General features: G+C 42.1%; 1 protein-coding gene across 4 annotated transcripts in view; it reads right to left on the bottom strand.

Moving 5' to 3' along the window:
• The window catches only part of ZRANB1 (zinc finger RANBP2-type containing 1), a 63,697-nt gene that overhangs the window by 21,461 nt on the left and 25,940 nt on the right, over positions 1-16,296 (bottom strand). The window contains exon 2 of one of the 4 annotated variants that reach the window (XM_047825660.1): positions 1,241-1,362. The exons of the other annotated variants lie outside the window; for them this stretch is intronic. The gene's annotated coding sequence lies outside the window, so the exon portion shown is untranslated. The remainder of the gene's footprint in view (positions 1-1,240; positions 1,363-16,296) is intronic. 4 annotated transcript variants of the gene reach the window in all.

Here is a 16,296-nt window from a genome sequence, read left to right as displayed (position 1 = left end):
CACATCTTCTAGAACACGAAAAACACAAATTTAAGTATAGGCACAAAGTAATGTTTTGAAGAAAAATATTTTATTATCTAATGTTTGGGGAACAAAGGATTCCATTCTTGTCATTCATCAACCGTAATAAAGAACTCACAGTTTCAGTTACCGGTGAATTTTTAGCTACAAACATGAGTACCGTTATTACAAATTTCATGAGACTGTCACTGAACTGTCCAAATTTTGGGACTATCTTTATGACACATTGTTCAAGGACAGCTACCGATTGAAGTTTAGACAGTTTCTTGACAGATGGTGAAGTTTTCACTGTAAACGGGATATTTAAAAGGATCTGGCCCATACTCAGATCATGTAAAGTTTTAGCTACCAAATGTTTTCTACTTAGGGGGAAAAAAGTATCCGATTATACGCAAAACAACTTACAAAAAGTCTTTTGAGTTCTTCACATAACACTTTTACCACCTCTAAAATCAGGGGACAAAGAAAAGGAGGAAGAGGGGAGAAGAGCTGGTAGGCAGGAAAAGACAGCAAAATAAACCAAGTGGTAAAATCTCACTTGGTGTAACAATGACCAGGAAAAAGTTCCAGCAGAAGACAGGTGATGTGCACATGCCTTCCTAGTCACTGACCTCCCATACAGCCACCAAGAGCAACTGAAACATCTTTCTCCTCCTGTTTTTTTTTTTTAAACTTAACAAATGTATCATTACATGTTCTGTCCCTTCTTCCTCCATGCTATGAAGGCAAACTGAACGGACAGCTGAAGGCTTCTGAGAAGATGAACTTTATAAAACTAACCTATGGTTACCAACACACATTCAAAGCTGAGTGAAATACACAGCCAACTATATGCAGTGGTGCAGAATTACAGGTAATGGAAACGGTTAATATCCTTTTTAAAACATGAATGCCTAGAGGTAAATGAAAGTTACTACATGTTACAAATATGAAGTTTAAAAATAAAAGTTCATATTGTTCTACAAGCTGGGCCAGGTGTGGGAGTTAACATACTTTGAAGCCACGGGTCGTAACTCACTGGGGACTTCACAGCTACTATGGAACTCCGTTGGTTAGAATATGGAGCTGGCTCATAGATGTTTAGAAAACAGACTTATTTTTTCCCCCATATATGGCACAGTTTTCAAAGTTTTGCCTTATTTTCTTTTATGACATAAAATCATAATGGTAACTAACTTTGAAAAGAATGCCAAATGGTAAAAAAAAAGCCAGGACTTACCTGAGCCCACATGGGCCAGCTCAACACTACCCTGGAGTTCTATGGTAGCTGTGACATCACAGCAGGGTTTATGCTGTGGGGTCAGGGTGGACTTGGAGTCAGCTGGCACAATTTCAGGAGCCCTTAAAGAGAAAAGTTAGTTTTAAGTGGTAATGCTCACAATGTCCTTTACCATGGTCAGTAGAAAGGTGCAGACACGGCTGTCTACAATGTCTGGGTAGCTTTCCTCCACCCAGAGTTTAGCTCACTAGGTGGTTTTGCATAATAAAAAGAAATCTCTACCACCCAATAATACTTCTTCTTTATATTCCTAACCATCTGGCTATAGTTCAATCATGAACTTGGCTTAGATATTCATATTTGCAGTAATCTCTTTCAGTACTCAAAACACGAGCTGTTTTTTGAATAAAATGACCTCAGTACTTTTTAAGTGTATCTTCGAGTGGGCACAAGCTCAGGGTCAATCCCAGAAATAGTGTAAGCAGCCCAGACCACCACCTAAAGGCATTATTCACATAATAACCAATGGCAGCAAGTGAAAATTTACCACTTCTATTCCTAGAATAGTGCTACAGAACAATAACCTTTTCCAAAAACTGAAAATCGCAAATTGGAAATAAATCCTTTAATCTATACTATATCAAGATGAACTCCTATTCATTCAATAAACTCATTGTTATGAAAACATCTTCTTTAGAATAAAAGATTCAGTCATAGAGAAGTCAAAATAATCTCTAATTAAGGCCTTTAAACGTTCCATTATTAATCATGACAAACTGCACCAAATATAATTTATACTTTGGAGCTTTTACGTCTTTACATCTCTGATCAGATTGTTAACAACCCAACTGCTGTGGAAATATACAAATCCCCAAAGTCATGAAAAACTATGTGGATCAATAGATCCCTTCAGAGGAAAGAAGATCTCGCCATGCAGAAAGCATTACTGCTGAAAGCCCAATGGAAGGATCTAAATGAACAGGCACCAAGTTCTTTGGGGAGGGAGGGGATCAGAGATGAGGGCCAGGGTCAACAAACTACAGAAGATGGATGGGAGTTGAAATTAAAAAGGTCACCAAAAATATTGCCCAAAACAGTCAACTGAGGGGATATTAAGGTTCTTCAAAACCTAGGGTTCTAGGGGCACCTGGGTGGCTCAGTTAGTTGAGCATCTTGATTTCAGCTCAGGTCCCGATCCTAGGGTCACAGGATCATGGGAGCCACGAGTCAGGCTCCAGAATGGGCGTGAAGCCTACTTAATTTTTTCTCTTTCTCTCCTCCCTCTGCCCCTCTCCCCAGCTCACACTGTCTCACTCTCTCCAATACACACAACACACGCGCGCGCGCGCGCGCGCGCACACACACACACACACACACACACACACACACACACACACACAAAACAACAAAAAACCTAGGGTTCCAATTATATAAAATAGTATGTCAAAACCACAACCACCACTAAAATCAAGTCCCCAAAGTTTTCTGCCTACAAGTAAAAATCTCACCTGCAACAAGGCCAAGTTATCCTGGCTGAATATAAAACCAATTCTGGAGTTTTAGAATTACACTATTTTAGGTAGGCCTGGAGTGATTATTGAATAATCTAACCCACTCTGTTTTTCAAGTTGTAAAAGAGTTTCTAAAAGGAAAAACTCACGCCATGTAGCATTATTACACTGTTCATAATACAGCCATGTAACTCTTCTTCTAGCCAAAAACACTGATAGAATTAAGACATTCATCAAATTGAAAGAGGTGCTAAAATGTAACTGAGTCCATCTTGATAAGGTCCCGAGGTGGAAGTATAAAACAAGAACGTCCCTATAATTTGCCACTTCAAGAGAAAGTTCCACAGCTTCAGTTAACATTCGTGGCCACACAAGTATCCACATAAGCAGAGTGGTCGATTTGCCTCATAAATTTCAGGCCAAATATCCAACAACCCAGTAGACAGCCTCACTACATCACGTCTAAAACTCAACTTGACGTCTCCTACGTTTAGGAAAAAAATGATCCGACCCAAGTGCCCAAACCAAAAAAACCCAGGACATCTTTCTTAACTCGAGTCTCCTCTCCCCTAAGCCCCCAGAACAATTTGCCAAGTTTTATCAATCCTGCCTTTTAAAAAGTCTCTCAAATACATCCCCACCCCATCTCCACTGCCTCTATCCTAGGTGAAGACTGCAATCGCCCTCACCTACACTGCAGTAATGTTCTCGTAAGCGATCGGCTTGCCTCTAGTGCTGCCCCTTTCCAATCCAGTCTCCACGCTATGATCCCAGTGATCTTCCTAAACCACAAATCTGATTAAGGCAGTCTCCCTCCAGATGTTTACCAGCGTCCTATGTTAAGAACTAAACTCCTTGACCAGGTCAACAGGCCCGGAAAGGTTCGGCATCACCCCGCACAGTCACCTGCAGCTCCCAGACTACAGATCAATCCCGCTAACTTCACCAGTTTGATGGACAGGCCATGCTCTCTTGACTCTGAGGTCTTAACACATACCATTCCCTCAGATCAAAGTTCTCTTCCCTCTTCTGTGTAAGGTTCTGGCTTAGATGTCACTTCCTCCTATAAGCCCTCTCCACATCTTCAAATGAGATTCAGGTATATACTCCTCTGGCACCCCTGCCCTTCCTCTACTGAACTTCTCACACTATACTGGCTTGTTGAACTTTATCTTCCTCTACCAGAGCACAAGCTCGCTGAGAGCCATGGCTTCTTCCACAGTGCTTGGGAACACACTCCACGAATATCTAAATGTGTGAATAAATGGACCAACAAAGAAAAAGTAAAAACTAAGTCAATTCTGGAAAGCAACTGGAGGGTGGAACAGGCTGAATATCTGCCTTGTCAGACTTTTAAATACATAATAAAGCCATAATTATTTAAGCAAAAGTGTGATACTGATGTAAAAAACATCAAAATAAAGAGCCTCAAGATAAATGATGTAGAATCATTTATGTATAACAGAACCACCCAAATCCATGGGAAAATAATTTATAAATCACTAATGGAATTAGAAAAATATTTTAAACCTTAATCTAAAAGACTGTGTAAGACAACAAAGATAAAGTGTTATTAGTATAAGTCTCCCCTCACCCCCCCCATACACACGAAGAAGGAGGAGGGGGGGGAAGGGGGAGGAGGGGGGAGGAGGGGGAGGAGGGGAAGAGGGGAGGAAGGGGAGGAGGGGGAGGAGGGGAGGAGGGGGAGGAGGGGGAGGAGGGGAAGAGGGGAGGAGGGGGAGGAGGGGAAGAGGGGAAGAGGGGAGGAGGGGAGGAGGGGGAGGAGGGGAAGAGGGGAGGAGGGGGAGGCGGGAAGGGGAGGAGGGGAGGAGGGGGAGGAGGGGAGGAAGGGGAAGAGGGGGAGGAGGGGGAGGAGGGGGAGGAGGGGAAGAGGGGGAGGAGGGGAAGAGGGGGAGGAGGGGGAGGAGGGGAGGAAGGGGAGGAGGGGGAGGAGGGGAGGAGGGGGAGGGGGGAAGGGGAAGAGGGGAGGAGGGGGAGAGGGGAGGAAGGGGAAGAGGGGGGAGGAGGGGAGGAGGGGAGGAGGGGGAGGAGGGGGAGGAGGGGGAGGAGGGGGAGGAGGGGGAGGAGGGGGAGGGGGGAAGGGGAAGAGGGGAGGAGGGGGAGGAAGGGGAGGAAGGGGAGGAGGGGGAGAAAGAAAATTTGCAACAAATATGACTGGTACATATTTTTGGTGTATTATTTTTTATTTAGACTTCATGTTAACTTGCTAAAATCACAAAGGAAAATGGACAGAAGACATAAATCAGAACAATTCAAAGAGAAAACTACAAATGACTAAACAAGGCAGCAGGCCTCCCTGACTAAGCCCAGCAGAGATATGGCCACGCAGTCACCCTCACGATGGGCCATAATTCAGACAGTTTGTCCAGGCAGCTATTCCCAATACGCACAAAGTACCTAAATATGTTCATATAATTTGATCATATAATCCCATTTCAGGGAACGTAAGAAAATAGAAATGCTGACAATTCTGCTCACCAAACACTGTCTGAAAAAAAAATTTCAAATAACCCCAAAGGCTAATAATCAGGGTAGGTTAACTGAGAGTATGGCAACTTGATGTCATACTACACATTCATTTTGTAAGAGATGAAAACATGTTAATTACCTCAAAATGTAAAGTTCAGCATATATATATAATTTTATATATATACACATATAATTTCAACTACACAAAATTAAACGTAAAAATACTGAAAACAACAAAAAACATGGCAGATTTCCTCTAGACATTGCAGCTATAAATTTATTTTCTTTATCGCTTTCTTATCTCTGAAATAGTCTACAATGAGCATGCTCTGCTTTTATTTAAAAATGAACTAAACTCTCATGCTGTTACAAGAAGTCAGTACATAATGTCTAAATCTGATGAAACAAGATACTGGCGTGTCCATTGACAGATGAACAAAATGTGGTATATACATACAATATTATTCAGCCTTAAAAATGAAGGAACTTCTGGGATGTCCAGGGGGCTCAGTCAGTTAAGCATCTGACTCTAGAATTCACGATCTCACGGTGCATGGGTTCGAACCCCACCTCAGGCTCGGTGCTGACAGCATGGAGCCTGCTTGGGATCCTCTTTGGCCCTCCCTCACTCACTCAGGCTCTCTCTCTCTCTCTCTCTCTAAATAAATAACTTAAAAATAAGTGTAAGGGAATTCTGACACATGCTACAACATGAATGAACTCTGAAGACATTACACTAAATCGAACAAGCCAGTCACAAAGGACCGACACTGTAGGATGGTACTTATGTGAGACACAGAGATCAGTCACGTGCACAGAGATGGAAAATGGAATGGAAGCTGCCAGGGGCTGGGGGGAGGGGGAACGGAGATGCCGTTTACGGATACAGAATTCGGTTTTGCAAAATGAAAAAAGTCCTGGAGATGGATGGTGGTGGCGACTGCACAACGATATGAATGTACTTAATGCCACTGAACGGCACACTTAAAAATGGTTAAGATGGCAAAACTTTTTTACGTATGTTTTACCACGATAAAATAAATTTTTTAAAAAGTGGAAAAAATGCTACAAAGACACAATGCAGACATACTTAGAGGTGCTGCTTCAAACACGTCACTTATGTAGTATCCCCCCTCCAAATAAAGATAAATGTTTCAATCTAGTAATTTCCAAATCGAGTGTCACTCAGTGAAGAAAAAAAAAAAAATGCCTGAACTCTCTGAAAATGTTTATCTCATGAAAGAAGAAATAAAGAGCCAAAACCAAAACCATTCGAGGCACTGTCTCGATTAGAAGACCTAAAGAGACAACACAAACACCTCAGATGCACGGTCCTTACTGAATGTGGTCGGAGCTACAGCTAGTCCTAAGGCTGAATACGGACTCTGAGTATTAAATTTTCTAGATAACTGTGTAGTTATGCAGGAAAAGGTCTCTGTTCTCAGGACATACGTGCTTAGCTTTTTAGGGGCAAAATGTCATGACATCTGCAATTACCCTCAGATGGTTCAGGAAAAAAAGACAAATAGAAAGGGAGAGAGTAAATGCGGCAAAGTATTAACAAATGGAAAATCTAGATCAAAGGCAAATAGTATTCAATGTATTATCCTTGTAACTTTTCTGCAGGAAAGTTGAAATTTCTCAGAATAAAAGGTTGATGGGGGGCAAAGTTGTCTCTACACCACAGGACTGGAGGTGAAGAAAAAAATAAATTGTTTTTCTTTATAAATTCCTTCTATACTGCTTGATTTTTTTAAACACATGCATAGTTTATTTTAATAAATGTTTTAAATTAAAATTATTTTATGGGAAATAGTAAAGTTCAGTGGAGTCTAAACATATCTTTTTATATTTAATATTTAAACAATACATTTGGATTTTATAACTCAGTATGTTCATTTAACATAGTGCTTTTTAAAAATGAAAGCCTTGGGGCGCCTGGGTGGCTCAGTTGGTTAAGCATCCGACTTCAGCTCAGGTCACGATCTCACGGTCCGTGGGTTCGAGCCTCGTGTCGGGCTCTGGGCTGATGGCTCGGAGCCTGGAGCCTGCTTCTGATTCTGTGTCTCCCGCTCTCTGCCCCTCCCCCATTCATGCTCTCTCTCTGTCTCAAAAATAAATAAACGTTTAAAAAAATTTTTTTAAATAAAAATAAAAATGAAACCCTTTACTAAGCCAATGATGTATATTCAAATGTCAGTATCATATACTTAAGAAATCACCCAACAGACTCCCTTTCTCAGCATAAGGGGGCACGTTATTAGTTGGCAGGCCAGTGTAATCAATCATTTCTAAAAGCCAAAAATTGCATCTCAGACCAAAGGCAACCAGAAGCATGCCGTGGGGAGGTCTATTTCTGCCATTCTCATCCATTTGCCTTAACAGACACACTCATTCCTGGAAGCTTTTCTCATCCCAGGAGTCAGAAAGCACTTTCAAAAGCCAGAATGCACTGGCCAGGGGAAAGAAAGTATGTGCACGTTCCCTACAGAGGAGACTCTTTTACAATGCTGAGAATCATCTCAATTCACTTAAAAATCACGACATAAAATTTTATTTTATATCCAGAGCTCAAATCACAAGAGAAAATTCTTAGAAACTTGAGGGAAACCAAGACAAAAGCTATCTGAAGAGAATACTCCATTCACGACGCTAAAAATAATTCTATTACCTGTAATATCAACTACCTTGGGTAGGAAGGAGATCCACAAGCCAGCATGTGTACAGAGCGAACAAGACGCCTCAGATTTTATACCTTCACCCACCCCACCCCACCCCCAAGTAAGAGCATCACAGAGCGTTAATGAAGGACATACAAGGCATTGCAGGCACTCTAGCAGCTAACTTTCCTTTTATGGAGGCAGGGCCAAAGATCTGCAGCAGGAGTCTGCATGTTTTTGGATTCTATTAAAAGCTTTTAATAGAATATTTTAACAAACCATTTTTATTTTTTATGTTCTTTAAAAAATACGAGGGTTTTAAACGTCAAAGACCCAAGGCCTTTTTCCGGGTTCTACCTGCACTAAGGAAAAAAGCAATGTATGAAGGGGAAAAGGACACTAAGTCAGAAGAGTTATCTTTCAGTAAAATATTCAGTCTGATATCAATACAAAATCAAGTTCATAATCAAACAAAGTGGTCCATTAGCATCCTGGAATAAATCCAGCACTTGAAAAATAACCATCACCTGAATCTACCAGAACAGTGAACAATTTCATTAGCTTCCTTTCTAAACCCCCAGAAGATGATCTCTAAAAATTAAATATTAGAACGAAGATCTGCTCTGGGCTACCAAAAACTCACAAGTAGCAGTGGCCATGAAGCAGCTCCATAGGGCAGAAAAAAATCTGAAGATGGAAAACAGACTGTCCAAACAGCTGTGGTGTGCCAAACTGAAAACAGGCAAACACAAGCAAAGCAAGCGGAACAAATGCTACAGAAATGCCACATTGAAGATCCTACAAGTATAAATAACATGCCCAACCATGGAATGCCCAGAACCATCAGCAAAGGACAGACTATCTTGAGGCACAGCAATCAGCTTCATCTAGGCACATTCACTTAGCGGACTTGGAAAAAAGGAAGGACTGAAAACATGAATGTTCACAGGCATCAAACATTATTCAAAAGTTTTTGTAACGGTACTCCTTTCAAACATATAGAGCAAAAACAAACCAAAAAACAAAAAAACACTGTGAGTAAGAAACATACATTTGATCTCCATCTACTGTTCCTGGCACATAACTGCTAAAACCTTTGTAATTTCCAAAGATCCCTAGGGGCATCTTTTGTTACAATATTAGTTTTTTTCCCAGTTCCTGAAATAGCTCCAGACAGATAAAGGGAAACCGAATGTCTTTTGTTATTCATAAAACAAGTTCCTTTCTCCACTTCTGATTTATGTTAATGAGGTGACTTTTGGAAAACTCCTAAGGATGGGGGCCGGTTGCCAGGGAAACCAACCTTGGGATTAGAGGGTTGGGACTTTCAGCCCCGTCCCACTCCCACCTCCTGGGAAGAGGAGAGGAAAGGAGGACAGGAGGGGAGAGGAGGGGGGGAGAGGAGAGGGGGAGAGAGGGGGGAGGGGGAGAGAGGGGGGAGGGGGAGAGAGGGGGGAGGGGAAGAGAGGGGGAAGGGGGAGAGGGGAGAGACAGGGGGGAGAGGGGGGAGAGAGGAGGGAGAGAGGAGGGAGAGGAGGGAGAGGAGGGAGGGGAGGGGAGGGGAGAGGAGAGGGGAAGGGAGGGGGGAGGGGGGGAGGGGGGGAGGGGGAGGGGGGAGGGGGAGGGGAGGGGGAGGGGGAGGGGGGAGGGGGAGGGGAGGGGGAGGGGGGAGGGGAGGGGGGAGGGGAGGGGGAGGGGGGAGGGGAGGGGGGAGGGGGAGGGGAGGGGGAGGGGGGAGGGGAGGGGGGAGGGGGAGGGGAGGGGAGGGGGGAGGGGAGGGGGAGGGGGAGGGGGGAGGGGGGAGGGGAGAGGGGAGAGGGGAGAGGGGAGAGGGGAGAGGGGAGAGGGGAGAGGGGAGAGGGGAGAGGGGAGAGGGGAGAGGGGAGAGGGGAGAGGGGAGAGGAGAGGGAAGCTAAATTAATCACCGATGGCCAAAGATGTGATGGATCTCACCCGTGTAATTAGGCCTCGGTAAAACCCCCTGAACTATGAGGGCTGGAAAGCTTCCAGGCCGGTGAAAATGCAGAGGTGCTGGGAGCGTGGCAGCCAACACAGGACATGGAGAGCCCCTTCCCTTGCCCTCTGCATCTCTCCCACCTGGTTGTTCCAGAGTTCTAAGCTTTTATAATAAACCAGTCATCAAGTAAGTAAAAGGTTTTCCTGAGTTCTGTGAGCAATTCTCACAAGTTAACTGAACCCAAGCAGCGGTCGTGGAAACCTATAATTTATAACCAGTAGATGAGAAGCACAGGTGACCCCCTGAACTTGCTATTTGTAATTAAAAAAAAAAAAATGCTGTTTGTATTAATTTCCTATTGCTGCCATAACAAATTATTATAAACACAGTGGCTTAAAATAATACAAATATTTTATCTTAAAATCTGGGCAAGACCAGAAGGTCCACGTGGCCCTCACTGGGTTTGCTCCTTGGGGAGGGGGCGGGGGCGCCTTGCCTTTTCCAGCTTACAAAGGCTGCCCTCATTCTGCAGCCCATGGCCCCTCATCACTAAGACCTCCACTGCTCCACTGTCACATTTCTTTCTGTGACACATGTTCTTTCGTCTCCCTCTTTTGTTTGTAAAGACCCTTATGATTATGCTGGGCCCACCTGGATAACAGAAGGTAATTTCTCCATCTCAGGGTCCTTCCCTTCTGCCATGCAAAGCAGCATATTCATATACTCTGGGGATTAGGATTTAAACATCTGGGGAGGCCTGGAAGGCGTCTCTGCCTGCTACACTATTTCAATCAGTCATGTAAATCAGAAAAGGAGAAGCAGCAAACCGTAGTGGGCCCCCAAAAAATACAAATTTAGACACTAACTCCTCTCACTGATAGTGTGTTTTGTAAGATGTTTCATGTTTTGTGCCCTCAGATAGTCATCAAGAAGCTATCTCTGTGCATCAAATTCAGAATTTTTATTTTTTTTAGCAAGTTAACAATTTTTAAAACTAGAGAATAGGGGCGCCTGGGTGGCTTAGTCGGTAAGCGTCTGACTTCAGCTCAACTCATGATCTCGCGGTTTAAGAGTTCGAGCCCCGCATCAGGCTCTGTGCTGACAGCTCAGAGCCTGGAGCCTGTTTCCGATTCTGTGTCTCCCTCTCTCTCTCACCCTCCCCTACTCACACTCTGTCTCTCTCTCAAAAATAAACATTAAAATAATTTTTTTTTAATAAAAAAAATAAACTAGAGAACAGAAGCCTCTTCTATTTCCTTACAATAATTCATATACCCTGAGTTTCCTCTAAAGTTAAAAAGTCAGCCACAAAGACACCTTAATAAATGGGTAAAATCACAACTGTGTCTTAGGTCAAAGATTTCCTTTTCTGTTTTGTTCTGATGTGGTAATTTTCTTGGTATATACCAGCTTATTATCATTCCAGTTCATACTACTACCATTTCCCAAAAACTAATCATAAAGGGCTTTTTCTTCCACTGAAACATAATGGGGGCATCTGGGTGGCTCAGTTGATTAAATAAGCATCCGACTCTTGATTTTTGCTCAGGTCATGATCTCACAGTTCATGAGATAGAGCTCTGCATCAGGCTCCATGCTGACAGCACAGAGCCTGATTGGGATTCTCTCTCCCCATCTCTCTGCACCCTGCCCCTGTTCACATATGCACATGCACACTCCCTCTCAAAATACTTTTTTTTTTTTTTTTTTTTAATTTTAGGGGTGCCTGGCTGGCTCAATCGGTTGAGTGTCCGACTTCAGTTCAGGTCATGATCTCATGGTTTGTGAGTTCAAACCCACGTCAAGCTCTGTGCTGACAGCTAGGAGCTTGGAGACTGCTTCAGCTTGTGTGTCTCCCTCTCTCTCTACCTAGCCCCCGCTTGTGTGTGCGTGCGCGCTCTCTCTCTCTCTCTCTCTCTCTCTCTCTCTCAATCTCAAAAATAAACATTAAAAAAATAATTAAAAATTTAAAAAATTTTTTAAAGAAATATTAATGTAATTTTGTTTGGGTTATTGTACAACACTCATTTGACCAGATACACCATCTCTCAAAACCAGGAATAAAAAAAGTCACCATGGAACATTATGTTTGCAATACATTTGTCTTTCCACAAAAAGAAAAACACTAACGCAACCTTAATAAGTTTATTTTCTTGAGAAAAACCATCTATATGCATAATTCTTAAGAATGATACCAAATAAATCGAATATTTTTAAATGTAACAAGCCTATACCTTGCTAATTTGTTAAAATGAAAAAAAGGTAAAAAAACGAAAATGAAAAAAGTTATTAGTGGAAGCAAACAAATACATTCTCACATGTCTGGCACCATACAAGCTTTAGGTATTTCTACAGGTGCATCTGGCACTTTGAAGCAGGTATATAGGAGACGGCAGACAGACAAGGGGCCAGAATACAATTGGCACCTATGGAGAAAACAGATGCCATAAATATTATTTTCAACATAGTTATGAGAAAAAGTGAAATAGATCAAATAGAACTATCTTTGTAGACAACTTGAAAGAAAAGGTTAATTCGAACATATTTTCTGTTTTCAGAATCATGTAAATTTTTAAACACATCAAACTTTTGCTCAGGAATAATCCAGACTGTAAGTCTCATGTGCCACTCCAGCATGCTCACTGATAAGGAGGTTCTGGTTTAGCCTGTAAGTCAGTGATTCTCAACACGGGACACCAGTGCACACACAGGTCACCACCCCAACGCTTGGGGGCAACAGGAGACATTACTGCTGCACAAATTCTCTATAATGTCACGGCCATGGGGCAACTGAATTATTTTCAGCACACAAATCCAGTTTCAACACGTACTTGTTATACAAGCTTGATTCTTCTTCCCCTACACCTTCAATACCCCCCCCCCAACCCCCAATCTCAAATCCTTCCCATCTTCATTAGCAGGGTCACTGGAAAGTTAAACATAAGAAAGATGCATCTATTGTGTAAGACATGAGACAAAATGCCAAACAGAAATAACAGATCCAACTACAACTGAATAGAAAAGAAGTAAAAATTTAATTTGCTTTAGGACTTTATAGCAAACACATGATTTTTTTCTTTATATCATATATTCATCAAATTGTCAAATATTCATCAGTGAAGGCAGGAAGACAGAAGAATTTAAGGTAAAGAAATGACTTCAGACTTTTCAAATCCAGACTGTCTAGTGATAAACTGAGGCCTGCCTCTTACAGTAAGACTCTATTATACCAACTTCCTACTTTTTTCTGACAAGGAGAAGTCAAGTTGGCTCCCACTGGGTCAAGCCCCAGGGGTAGTCTGTAAAGTAAAAAATACAGAAAGCTAGGAAGAAAGCAAAAAAATCCAGAAATTCAGGAAAGGAGCGTAAAGTGTGTATTCAGATCCCAGTTTCCAGAAGGGTTTATTCATTGACTGGTTTAACAAATACCTGAATGCCTGCTATATACCAGGCACTGTTTTAGGTACTAGGATATGCTGTGAACAACAAAAAATTCCTGGCCTTCACACAGCTTAAATTCTAAGGAAGAAAGAGACAAATAATAAAGTGACCGAGTATACTGGAAAGTGACAACTGAAAAGAAAATTAAAGCTGAGGAAAGGGAGTGAGGACAGGGCCGAAATTTTACACAGTCAGAGAGGCCTCACCGAGAAGGTAACAAATGAGAAAAGAACATATGTGACCAAATCCACTAATCCTGCAATCTAGAGAATGAGCAATCCAGACAGAGCAAACAGCAAGTGCAAAGGCTTGAGGCTCATCTGTTAGAGAAGAAAGGTGGCCACATGGGCTAAAGAGAAACTGAGAGCAACAGAAGGCTAGAAGGCAAACAGTATGTGGGGGGAAGAAAGGTGCGGGGCACAGCTGAGGGCGGCCTACGGAGTCTTTGAGGGACTCTGACTCTTACTGTGAGCCACACAGGCGATCACTGAAGAGTACTGAGCAGAGTTTTAAGAGAAGCTCCTATGTGGAGAATAGTTTGTAAAAGAGGACCAGGATCATGGTTTGGACAAGGGTAGTAAGAAGTGGTCGGATTCTGGATATATTTTGAAGGCAGAGCCAGTAAGGAAAGGAGAGAGAGAAAAAAGAGGAGAATCAGGAGTGGCGGAGGCTTTTGGCACAGCCAGTGGAAAGATAAACTTGCCATCAAGGGAGAGGGGGACCGGTTGGCTCGGTCGGTTAAGCGTCCCACTCATGGTTTCAGTTCAGGCCATGATCTTGCAGTTCGTCATCAGGCGCTCTGCACTGACAGAGCAGAGCCTGCTTGGGATTCCCTCTCTCTCTCTGTCTCTCTGTCTCTGTCTCTGTCTCTGTCTCTCTCTCTCTCTCTCTGTCCCCCCACTAGTGCACTCTCAAAATAAAAATAAAAGACAATTTTTTTAGAAAGGGGAGAGCAGAACTGTGAAAGAATACACTTAATGGAGAGACCGGTTCAGTTTCAGCTTCGATGAGTTGGAAAGAAATCTGAAATATTAGCTATTCAAGAGAAGATGTGGTATACACAGCTGGATGTACGAGTCCAGGATTCAGAAATACAAAACGTTATCACACGGATTTAATTTGGGATTCTTATGTGATCCCGTATCTTTTCAAGGGATCAACTTGGGCCACAAATTTAAATATTCTTCCAAGGGGCAACCAATTCACTACAACAGAAGTAAAACGGCGTTAGGTAGTGCTGCCCTATTCTCGGGGGACATTATCTATCCAGTGGGAAAGGCAGTCTATGATTAGCACTGACATGACCTCCCAGAAAATACCTGGCACCCAACTGTAGACATTCCAGAGACAAGTGCATATTTAAATACACCTCTGCCCTTTCCATCCCGGTTCCCACCCCCAGATTCCACTTTTACTGATGTCAGGTTTTGTTGGGCATTGCTGTCCCCGATGTCCTTCTCCCACCACATAAGATAATAATGATTCATGTGAAACTTACACTCAACAGTCACGTAAAAAAGAAACTCGCTCAATATTGTTGGCACTTCAGTTTACTTTTGCCTTCTTAACAACTGCATCTTCTTCATTCCTATTTTAACCAGCTACAAAGCTGGCCAGAAGTTGAGACTTCTTCCAATTTCAAAAGGGAAAGTCTCACATTTTATACTTAGTATAAATGTTACACTCAGTAAGCATTTTGTAATTAGCGTATATACCTTGGAGATGATTGTTTCACTATATGCGCTGCCAAAGGGAGCACAGAGATGATTTTCTTAAATGCCTAACATGGACAAGCCATTATACACCATATCTGATGAAATCTGGAGAACATAAGGCAGGCAGAAAAAGGGAAGTAAAGATTAATTTTCAGTGCATGTGGACTTCTGTTAATTAACCCAACACAATGTAAACAAAAAAAAGTTTTAACCATATTTCAGTGATGTTTACAAATCAGGACAGGACTACTCAATAAAGACAGGGTCATTAATTTTTAGTACAACAGTTCAGAACCATATTGTATGGTGAACAAAAATATCTGTTGATAGGAAAGACAATGCACATTACCAAGAACCAAATACAAGCAATCCTTGGTCCTAAGACCCTAGAAATTCCGGAGTGGGTGGGAACAGTGACTTAATGACAAAGAAACTGTTTTGTAAACGAAACAAAAACAAATAAATACAATATTGGTCCTGCTGGCAGTTTTTGTTCCACCTTTAAAATGAACTCACAGCTATCAAAATGTGAAGTACAAGGATGGTTATCTCAAAAGACATAAGGATTATGTGGAAAGAAAGAAAAGGCAGCATCAGAGAGAGACAGAGTAATCCTAAAGGCAGGAAGTAATAGCCACAGAGTTTTATCGATTGGTCTAATTTATGTGTTTCAAGAGAAAATATTCCTAAGCAGAAGTTCTTATCCTGAGATCCACTAACTTGAAAAAACTATGAACCTCTGATTTCTGAAGGATTCTATGACCCCAACAGAGGTTAATAAGCGTCGCAATGTACTTCATTTCCATCTATAAACATATGTGTACTACCACATGACCTTGTAATAAATGTATGCATGGTACACTACCACTAGGCAGAAATGATTTTAAGAGTTGTTTCAAAAGACATGCAGGTAATTTAAAGACAATCACAACTAGATATAAAAGGTCACATAAGATTCCTATTATATGGAATATCCAGAATAGGTAAACCCAGAGACAGAAAGATGTGATTGCCAGGGCCTTGGAGGAGGAGGGGATGTGAAGTAACTGCTTAAGGGGTACAGGGTTTCCTTTTAGGGTGATGAGAATGTTTCAGAACCAGACAGGTGGAGGGTGCACAACACTGTGAATGCACTAAATGCCTGACTTGTTCACTTTCGAAATAGTGAATCTTAGGTTATAGGACTTTGACCTCAATAAAATACATAAAACCCTTTTGTATGAATAAATGAATGAATGAATGAATTAAAGAAAGAAAGAAAGAAAGAAAGAAGAAAAGAGAA

This window comes from Prionailurus viverrinus, chromosome D2 (assembly GCF_022837055.1).
Source record: "Prionailurus viverrinus isolate Anna chromosome D2, UM_Priviv_1.0, whole genome shotgun sequence".
Lineage (NCBI taxonomy): Eukaryota > Metazoa > Chordata > Mammalia > Carnivora > Felidae > Prionailurus > Prionailurus viverrinus.
This window is presented reverse-complemented; position numbering and strand designations above follow the sequence as displayed.